Source organism: Coffea arabica, chromosome 3c (genome assembly GCF_036785885.1).
Source record: "Coffea arabica cultivar ET-39 chromosome 3c, Coffea Arabica ET-39 HiFi, whole genome shotgun sequence".
NCBI classification, from domain to species: domain Eukaryota; kingdom Viridiplantae; phylum Streptophyta; class Magnoliopsida; order Gentianales; family Rubiaceae; genus Coffea; species Coffea arabica.
Genome location: NC_092314.1, coordinates 16,019,722 through 16,029,892, shown reverse-complemented (window position 1 = coordinate 16,029,892; position 10,171 = coordinate 16,019,722). Strand labels below are relative to the sequence as shown.

Genomic DNA, 10,171 nt, shown 5'->3' with positions numbered 1-10,171 from the left:
TTTCCTTTTCTTCCTCTTCTCAAAACCCAGATCTACCACCATGACCAATAGCTTCAATCAATTAATCTAACACTAGAATGCATATGCAGGTTTCTCCATCACTGAATACTAAACCCAAGAAATTATTTTGTCGCAAATAGCACCCACAAGAAAATCAAAGACAAACTACTTTGATGCCACCCACTGCATTGCCGACCATTACAACCCAGCTCCTCCCATCCCCACCTTCAAATCAACCAGCACCTGTTCTTCCCCTTGGGACCTTCAGTTATAAGTTAAACACCTCTTCAACCTAGTAACTCTCAATTAAAAATAGTCTTAACCAAAACAAGGATACAACACTGAATATGGCTGTCAAAATTGATGTAGAAAGGGTGTCATGTGAATAAAATCTGCTGATTAGAGAATAAAATCACTTTGGTCTCCTTGGTTTTAGCTTTCAGAAATCCATGATTTTTTTTCATTAACCAATTCTAGTAATATGGCTGGAATTGGCAATTCCAGTGCTTGTTGTTGCCTCGTCAAACCGGCTTCATCTTTGTGAATTGAACCAGAGCAATATTTCATCTTGTCAGGTCGGATCTCAAGAAGCTCTTCAGCAAATCAGACTTCAATAATTGTATTAAAAAGTATAAAACACCCCCTTAAAGTCTCGGTCTATTATGGCTGGCAAGACACCACTTATGTCTTCAATTCCTAGAGATAAGAAATTTTATGTTACCTTTTAGAGATTGGAAAATGAAGCTGATAAGATGGTATAGCCAGATTTTTTAAAGTGGGTTCGTCATTCAATCTAAGAGTTTGGAGATTGGAGTCTGCATCTTTCTTTTGAGTTTGAGAGAGAAAATGAAGGAAGACGAAGAAAATGAAAGGAGGAGGAGGAAGAAGAAGAAACAGCAAAGAAAAAGGGGAAAAAAACTTATCTTTTTTGAAGAATTAAGTGGCTTTTTTCTATTCCTTTTCCTTTTTGGTCTCATGAATTTACAATTATGTCCTCAGTAAATTTAGATTATTTTGGTTATCATAATTAGTAAACAAAATGTGGCAACTTATTTGTTAGTTTTCTTTTTTACATTCCATCAAATATTGTAGTTAAGTGGCATAGATTTTGTAATTAAGGGAGTTAATGAAGTGTCCCACTTTGAAGTTTAAGAACGCAAATAGGAGCAGGGCCACAGTTAAAGGGTACAAAGGGGAAGCGAACAAAGCAATTTGATAATGATCAGCTGACTTATAAACCAACCAAAAAATAACCTTGGTTTTGTTCTCAATTTGAAATAATAACACGTTACTAATTTTTGGGCCATCACATCCAAAAAAAAGAAAAGAAAAGAAAAAACTTCACATACTTCAAATACATGGAGTTCATATTACATGATGACTAATCGGGCTCTTATTTGTGTTTCACACTTCAAAATAGCCTTGGTTGAAGCTGGCTTTATTAGTTCTAAGGCTCAGCATCCACAGCTTGACCATAGCGTCCGCCACCACCTCCTCCATAGCCCCAACCTCCATAGTTCCCTCCGCCTCCTCCTCCAGGATCCCCTACATAGTGAGGATTCCCTACATAGTCAGGATTCATAAGTGTGGCTGCATTGAGGATAATAATGCATGCACGTTCATTAACGTAATCTGGGAATGATCATGTCAAAAAACTCATCTGGGCACTGGGATCATACAATTTGAAATTCATGTTTTTTGGACTAATGTGTTCCATGTTTTTTGTTTTAAAGAATACCAAACCAATAATATTATATTCAGGTCTAAAATTTGTCTTTCGACATGCAAGTCAAAATCAGTGATTTTTAAATACTACCTATTGATAGGTAAATTAATCCAAATCAACCCAAGTCCCACGCCAGTAAAGGGCTGTACGCTTAAATGAAAACCTTATGGAAGTAGGTTCTTAACACTCCAAAGCTTGACATGTACGGATAAATTTAGTACATAATTACAAATTTGAAATTTTGTGGTCCTGAATTTAGGTTAATAAATGTCAGACATAAGCTCAGAGAAGTTAGGATAAGAACAAATTGAGGACAATGGATAAGAGAATAAATGTCTTACAATCGTTAACTGACGTGAAAGTCTCAGCCAATTCCCTACCAGCAGCCTGTGAGGTGATTGCTAGAACTACAGCCACGGAGATGCAAAAGAAAAGAAGTGCCTTGGAACCCATTTTTGCTCGAGGAAAATTTATGTATTGAAAACTGATTTTGTGAAGGATGAGAAAGCTGGTATAGATTGATCTCTACTTATAGAAAAATCTATGCCACAAACTCAAGTTTGACTCAAGTAGCTCGACTTGAGTTTGATTCGACAAAAACTTATTTAAGTTCTAAAAAATTCAAACTAATCTTAATCGACTCGAGTTTGATTCGATAAAAATTGTTTAAATTTAACGTGATAAATAAATAAGTCAAGATTAAACATAATTTATAAACAAATAAGTTTAAATATTAAAATATTCCAATTGATTAGACTCATTTAAGCCTAAACTCCAATGTCAAGAAAAATTACAAAATCTTAGAGGTAGGTGGCTCACTGGCTCCACAAGCCACCCCATTCGTTACGTTGAGGCATCGTGATAAGAACGAGGTCCGCATGTTTTGAAAGACTAGGATATTTCCTTAGCTTGACTCAGAAGTCCATTGGACCTTTGCCAACAGGGGCCCAACCTCAAATTTGTGCAAAAACAAGCATGGGTGTTGTATCCTAACATTATTTTTACTCTTTTTTCTTTTGTCGACAAGATAAATTTTTACCCGCTGGTGAATTTTTCCAAGTGCAACCGTAATCACATATTATGGTTTCCCAACTTTATCTTGCAGAATTTGCCTACACAATGAAAGTTAACGGAAAGTGTGATGTTTATAGTTTTGGGGTCCTGACAATGGAAATAATCAAAGGAAAGCATCCCGGAGACTTGACTGCTAATGTGATGTCTTCAAATCATGAAGATGTAGAACTGAAAGACTTGGTCGACAGAAGACTTCGATATCCCAATCAAGAAACTGAAAAGATCCTAATATCCATTTTCAAACTTGCAAGAGAATGTCTACACGCTGATCCTCAATGTAGGCCAACAATGCTCTTTATTTCCAGGTTGATATCAACTCAGTGAACCATCTGAGTAACTTCTTTGTGATTAGCGGGGGCAATATGAGTCTCTTAATCATTTCTTTTCTTGTTAAATTAATAGATGCATCACATATGTAGAACTTGGATTATGTTTTTGAGTTTTTGCAAGTTTCTTGCCTCCTATTAAATGCCTCACTTTTTTCCCCCTACATAGCACAATCAGAACCACCAGCCTTTGGGTTGGTGACCACCACCAATGCATTAAGGCTTGGTGGGGTGGGTGGTAAGGGTTCAAATATTGCCTCCCATCAATTTGTCACAATTAAATGTGGCATTGCTTAAAAAAATTCGGACGGGTGCGTAGTGCACCCGTCTGATCCAGCGGTGGTTCAGTCCCCTTCAGGTTACCCCATGACCTCTTCAGACCCTTCTCCTTCCCATAGTGTAGGAAGCTATCATATAGACAAAAAAAAAAAAAAAAAAAAAACATAGCACAATCAGGCATCAGCAGAAGATGATATGATGCAAAGCATGTATTCTATGCAAAAATAAAATTTGCATAGCTAATAGAGTTTATGGAATTGAAACTAGAACTAGTATAGGGGGCAAAGCAAGGTTTTGGAAATGTATCGTAATATTATAATCCTTGAAAGTAATAATTCTATGACATCGTCTTCAGTCTTAATGGTCTTTGATCTGCTTTTATTATCTCCTTGTAAATCAAAGTTCATATTTTAACTAGTCCATAACTTGGACTTTTTTTTTCCAAGTAAACTTCTTTAGTTTGTCTAGTAGTTTTGGAGTGCAGTTATTGACAAAAAGACTGGTTTGTTTGGATTAGCTGTTTTTAGGGGTATTTTTTAAAAATTTTACTGTAACAGTGTATGAATATATTGTATGGATGAGACGTTTTTTGAGTTATTATGACAGGTTGTCGAAGCCTGTGCAATAATAAAACCTGCTCAAACTAAAAGTAATTTCTGTAGATAGTGGTGAGCAGGGTCGAATCCACAGGGACTGGGGGTAATTGTTTCTTTTCAAATTCACAGTGACAAGGGGGTGTTTTTATGCAGAAGGTGACAATAAAAGAAGTTCAAATAAAATCTAAGAAACTACTAAAAATTAAATAATAAATTACTAAAATCAAATGAATGATAATTAAGGATCTAGCCAAGGAATAACTTCAGCAATGGTTCACCTAATTGATCATCGATAAGCAAAGGCAATTCCAATTATCTACTAATAAATAGGTTATAACTACCAAACAAGCGATGGCAGTCAACCCCTCCTTACTGTGTCGGTGATTAAGGTACGCCCGTTAATCACTGCTCTAATTGAGAAATAATCCTAGATACGCCCGTAAGATTTAATTCCCCAATTGCCTTACGTATTAGAGGAGCCCTATTCTAACCAAATAACACACTACCAGGGTTATTTTAGATTAGCCCGCGTATTCCCCTGACACAAACCCAATTATGCCAGTTATCACTATTTTGAGACAATTAAACAATTACGGATTTAATGTCCCAATTGACAATAGATTATCAAATTAACTAATTATCCGGATCCAAGACAATCAATTAATTAAATAACCGTAAGCACTGTAACCAGGGAATATGCGAATACCAATAAATAAAGGAAAAGATAAAATTAAATCGATCTCACAATTTTTAGGCGACTCAAAGCCTCCGTTGGTCCTTGACTAGACAAAGGGATTTAAATCATCCCTTGTCTACTCCTACCGAGAAGAAAAGAAAAGCAACTAAGAACGAAAGCAAAAGTCATCATCCAATTTGCTTGTTCCTAGTTGCTCCTGGCAGACGCAGGAGCAAAAGCCACTACAGGACGAAATACTCAGGAGAAAAGTTAAAAGAAAAGCTAAAAAAACTATAGTGCTTGTTCTCTGCACAATTTATTCTAATTCCTATCCCATGCCTCCTTTCATGTGCGGCGGCTCCTGTGCGGAAAAAAATGAAGACTTCGGCCCAATTTGCCCAACAAGGGCTCATATTTTGTTGTTCCAAAAATTCCCTCGATTGCCTGCTATGTGAACTCTTTCCCGATAACTGTCAAATTGGCCTTTATTGTGATATTTTTGTTCTACTCCCTGAAATAAATATAAATTACGAAAAGTGAGTAGAATCTAATAATTAATTCACATCAGGTCAAGTAATAGAGAGAATTAATAATAAAATAAATGATAAAGTTGCAACCTATCATATTGTCTATTATTGTAACATTATATTTGAAAAACTTGCTTTCGAAAAAATGGTCAATTTAAGGTTAGAATTAGGATGGTTTTGGGTAGCATGATAAATTAAATTCGCCAATACTACAACCAGATCAATATCACGTGAAGAAGCCCAATTTATCATTTCAACCAATCCACAAGATGAGGCTCGAGATCAGAGTCCCCTAGCCAAACTGCTTTTGGAAGAGCTGCTTTCCTTGAAGTTTCCAGACTGCAAATGCCCAGTGCTCTTCAATTAGTTTATAAATGGGTGATAAATCAAATTCACACCTTTGTTTTTAGTACATTCAAATGCCCAGTGCTTTGTGTTTTTCTTTTTTTTTTTTTAGCATTATTTTCATTTACCTAGTGTAGAGGAACTTACGTTGCTCATTGATTATGAATGCTCGCATGTTATATGCGTGATAAGCTTTCAAGTTTCTTCCAATTTTGTGAAGCAAATATAATTTGTGTTAATATAGGATATAAAATGATCAACATTTGTATACTAGAAATGATTCTTGAAACAAAATTAATTTCTTTCATGATATGTATTCCCACTATTTTGTGTTTGTATTTTTCTATGAACAATTTATCTTGGACATTCTTGAACTTTTTGGGCTAATAAAGTTTTAGAATCCATCAAAATAATTAGTCCAAAACTTCTTGAAATGCTTCTCCTAATTTTGGCCAAAATTAATCTCACTTCTCATCTAATATTGAACTACAACATAAATAGCCCAATCTACACAGACTGATTGTGGTTTAGATATCAGGTAATTACTGCTCATCTCCTAGAGATACTCAAGTTACCCTTTTCTATATATTCACTAAGAAAAATTAGTCATAGAAGATAAAAATGGTCAATAAAGGGAAGGATAAACGGACACAAGAAGACCACCTTTGAGTCTTCCTTGTATAGTAGGAATAATCATGGATTCTCTCTAAATAATCTCCATGTTCCTTTTGATCCCACTTTTCCCATCATTTTCAAGACTTATAAAAGCAATTACCGTTGATTAAAGTCATGATGACAGAGTCAATCATGAAATGTTTGAAAGACATTGACAGAGGGCAAGAAGGGAAAAGGGAAGAATTGAAGAAGGGGAAGTGTTGGCAATGAGTATGATGGGCTGAGTTGGGCGGCATTTTGGAGGGGGATGCGTGGGTGGATATTGGACACTTACAACACTAGTGAGGGCCAAGTTTGATTTTAAACATATTGCCAGTTGATAAAACTAAATCACTTAATATTTGAATCGAGTTTAGCTTAGTAATTATTTACTTGAAAAGCAATAATACACTAATAAAGACTAAAAAATGAACTAGATTACTTGATATTCGAATTAACTTTGGATCGATAAGAATTATTTGAATTTGGTTTCACAAACTATTCAAACCAAACCTAAATAAAATTTTGCGTTTGGTAAATTATCAAATACGACTCAAACTAAGTTCTATTAACATACAAGTGAAATTTATGTGTAAAAAAGTTTGATCTACTCAAACTCGATTTGAGCTTGATTAGATAAAAATCCAACTATAATGTACTTTTAAATAAACAAGCCAATGTTGAGCATAGTTTCAAATTCATTAAAATTAATAAAATAAATTTAAATATTAAAATGTTCCATTAGATTAAATTCGTTTAATCCCCCAATTCCCGTCACCAATTTCCCCGCGTTAGTGCATCGTGATAAGAAAGATGCGAGACAAGACATCCTTATACGTTAAGGACTAGGATTGGTCCTCATCTTGACTTGCAAGTCTTTGGACCATTGGATCTCAAGCGTTCCAATCTAAAATACAGAAGACAAAGAAAAAGGGCAGGATGAAGAGACAGAACAAGAAGACCTTTGTGCCAAATCCACCAAAACTGACTTTTACCAAAAAAAAGGAAGACCTTTTGTCTTCCTTGTGGGTGGGTACTCTCTAAATAATTTCCACATTCCATTTAGTCCTACTTTTCCCATTATTTTCAAAGACTTGTAAAGAAGTTACCACTGATTAAAGTCATGCTGACCGAGTCCATCACAAAATGTTTGAAAGATATTGATGGAGGACAAGAAGGAAAAAATAGAGATTGAAGAAGGGGAAGTGTTGATAATAAGTATGAGAATTTGGATGGATCCGAGACATTATAAGTTGTATTTTGCTCTATTTTGGAGACAAAATGATCCTTTTATTTTGTATTACACCATATTCTGATTTAGGTATACCGTATATATTTTTTTTACTACACCATTTTTTCAAATCAGTTAAACCAAAGGGCAAAATTGCACGAAATTGAACTTTTGGAGCCCCATCAGCGGGTGGTGAGGCAAAACTTGGACATGTATATGAGTAGGGATATACGTGTCCAAGTTTGACCTTAAAACATATTGTTAGTCGGCGAAAACCGAGATTGAAAAGGATTCGCTTACTAATTTTGCTAAGGATTCACTTAGTACCCCAATAAAAGATAAAAAAAAAACTAAATTACTTGATATTTGAATCGATTTCGACTCAGCAAGACTTATTCGAGCTTAGCTTCACCAACCACTCAAAACAAACTTAAACAGCATGTTGTATTTGATAAATTGTCAAACCCAACTTGAACATGATTCTATTAGCATAAAAGTGAAATTTACAAGTAAAAAAGTTTAACCTACTCGACTTCAAATTTAGTTTGATTAGATTAAAACTCATTTGAGTTTGGCTCTGTAAATCAACAATCTAATGTTAAGCACAATTTCAAGTTCATTAAAAATAATAAAATAAATTTGAACATTATGGTATTTGTCGTGATTAATTCGTTATTTTCTCCTAATTACAATGCCAGGAAATGGGAATTTAAAAATCTTAGGGGTAAGTCATCCAACCCGTCACCCCCTTCTCCATGTTGGTACATCGTGATAAGAAAGAGACGAGGCAATATATCCTTATACATTACTAGGAGGTGTTCACCGCGCATATAATTCAAAGAGCGGCATGCCCAGTTTTGGTCAATAAGCTAAATTGAAATTGAAAAGCATAATAAAGGACATAACAGGCCATTGATGTAGCAAAGTTATGAGTAAAAAAATATTGTAGCAAACATACAAGTAAGAAAATACAATATGTAGATTATCAGTCGTTAATGTTGAGGTTGTCAATTAGACCTTCATCCATAGTGTTGGAAGTGATTATTTCATGAGTTGCATATCTCACGAGCCTAAATGTGGAAGGAGAAGGCTTGATGTAGCATATAAGCGTCTTGCCATGTAGCATAGTCATCAGATGATGAGTTAAATATATGTTCTGGTGGAGATAGAAAAAGAAAGTAATATAAGCTACTGAAAAAATAGAAGGAAACAGTTGTTACACAAGAAGAAATGATAATTACCTCCATCTATAAATAATAGAGTTCAGCTGTTGAAAAGTTTGTCAGTCTTTCAGCTTCAAATGACATGGCATTAGCATATAAGGTTCCAGTTGAATCCGTGAACGCAATTGAAATGCAAGCCCTGGAATTAGTAAACAAATATAAATGTGATAGCAGTCATAGACTGGTTAATTTAAATACAATATATTATTTATAATTACCTAGGTTGGAGATCAATGCTTGCTTGACAGTAGATGCATATAATTTTCTGCTTACGCATATGATTGTTTGGATGATTACAATTTGGACAAGCATTATAGGTTAGTTTCTGAGGTTTACAATGGAATTCGATGACACCTCTAATCCATGCAGTTTTTGGTTTCTATAAAATAAAAGAACAAAAGAAGAAGTTGGAAAGGTCTATTTAGTAAATATAAAGACGTTTAGTTGTCTAGTTAAATTGCAGAATTAGAGTTTTACTGAACGAAGCAAAGTAGCTTTGTCAAGGATTCGATTGTGATCAACACGGGGAAGAAAGATGCATGGATTAGTATAACTGTTGATAAGTGCATAATTTGTGTGTTTTTAGTGTCGTTTATTAGTTAGTTTTGGTGTGTTTTAACTACTTTTATAGCTAATTATCTAAGTTTCTAGTGAAAATATGAATTTTGTGGTTTAAAGTGTAAAAACTGCATTTCTATGGATTTTAATGGTAAAAACTTCATATTTTGTAGGTTTAATGATTCAATCACCAAATAGCATGAATTGAGAAGATAATTGGATTATTATTGATGATTTGAAATAGTTTAAAGAAGACATGAAGTGCAAAAAGGAAATGCAAGCAAGAACAAAAGAAAGAAAGTTTCATAGTTTTGATACTTTGTGGTAATTTGGCAATATCTTGAGTTACAAGTATCAGATTAAGGTAATTCTTAAATCATTTTGAAACTAAGATATATATCTACATTTGGTATGAGATATCAAGTCTAGTTTGGTTATTTTCATTGTCAAAAAATCTAAATACAGAAGTTTAATTTCATTATCGAAAGGTCAAACGGAGTTTTGACCAATCAAGATATTTTGATCATTTATCGGTCCATAGAGCTCTAAATTGGATGATTCTTGATGTATTGAAAGCTAACTCAAATATATACAATTTTATGTTTACACAAGAGTTAGTTCAGCCTCCATCATCAAAAAAATATCAGTTGAATTTGGACAAAAAATAGAGCAAAGATGAATTTTGCCCAAAAAGTGCAAACCTATAGAAGCAATGCGTAGGGTGCAATACGTGATTCAAGGTCGCATTTTCAAGGTTGTGTATTCATCATTTTCAGCTGCAACTTGCTGTAACTTATTCTTTGTTCACACAACTTTCCAACTCAATTCCTGCAATTAATTTTGGTTGTATCTGACCAAAAAGAGTATGGAAAATTGGAGAACCAACTCTTGGGAGTTTCAAGAGGCAAAAATAATAGCTAAAAACAACTTATTTGGAGTCTTGTATTCTCTATAAA

The 10,171-nt window shown here is 34.3% G+C and overlaps 1 long non-coding RNA gene across 1 annotated transcript; it reads right to left on the bottom strand.

The window, feature by feature from the left end:
• Positions 1-1,211: 1,211 nt before the first annotated feature.
• LOC113734737 (uncharacterized) lies at positions 1,212-2,265 on the bottom strand. The gene is made up of 2 exons (XR_011841879.1): positions 2,068-2,265; positions 1,212-1,563 (listed from the first exon to the last, which is right to left on the bottom strand). It is a non-coding gene; the product is annotated as an uncharacterized lncRNA (long non-coding RNA).
• Positions 2,266-10,171: the final 7,906 nt, after the last annotated feature.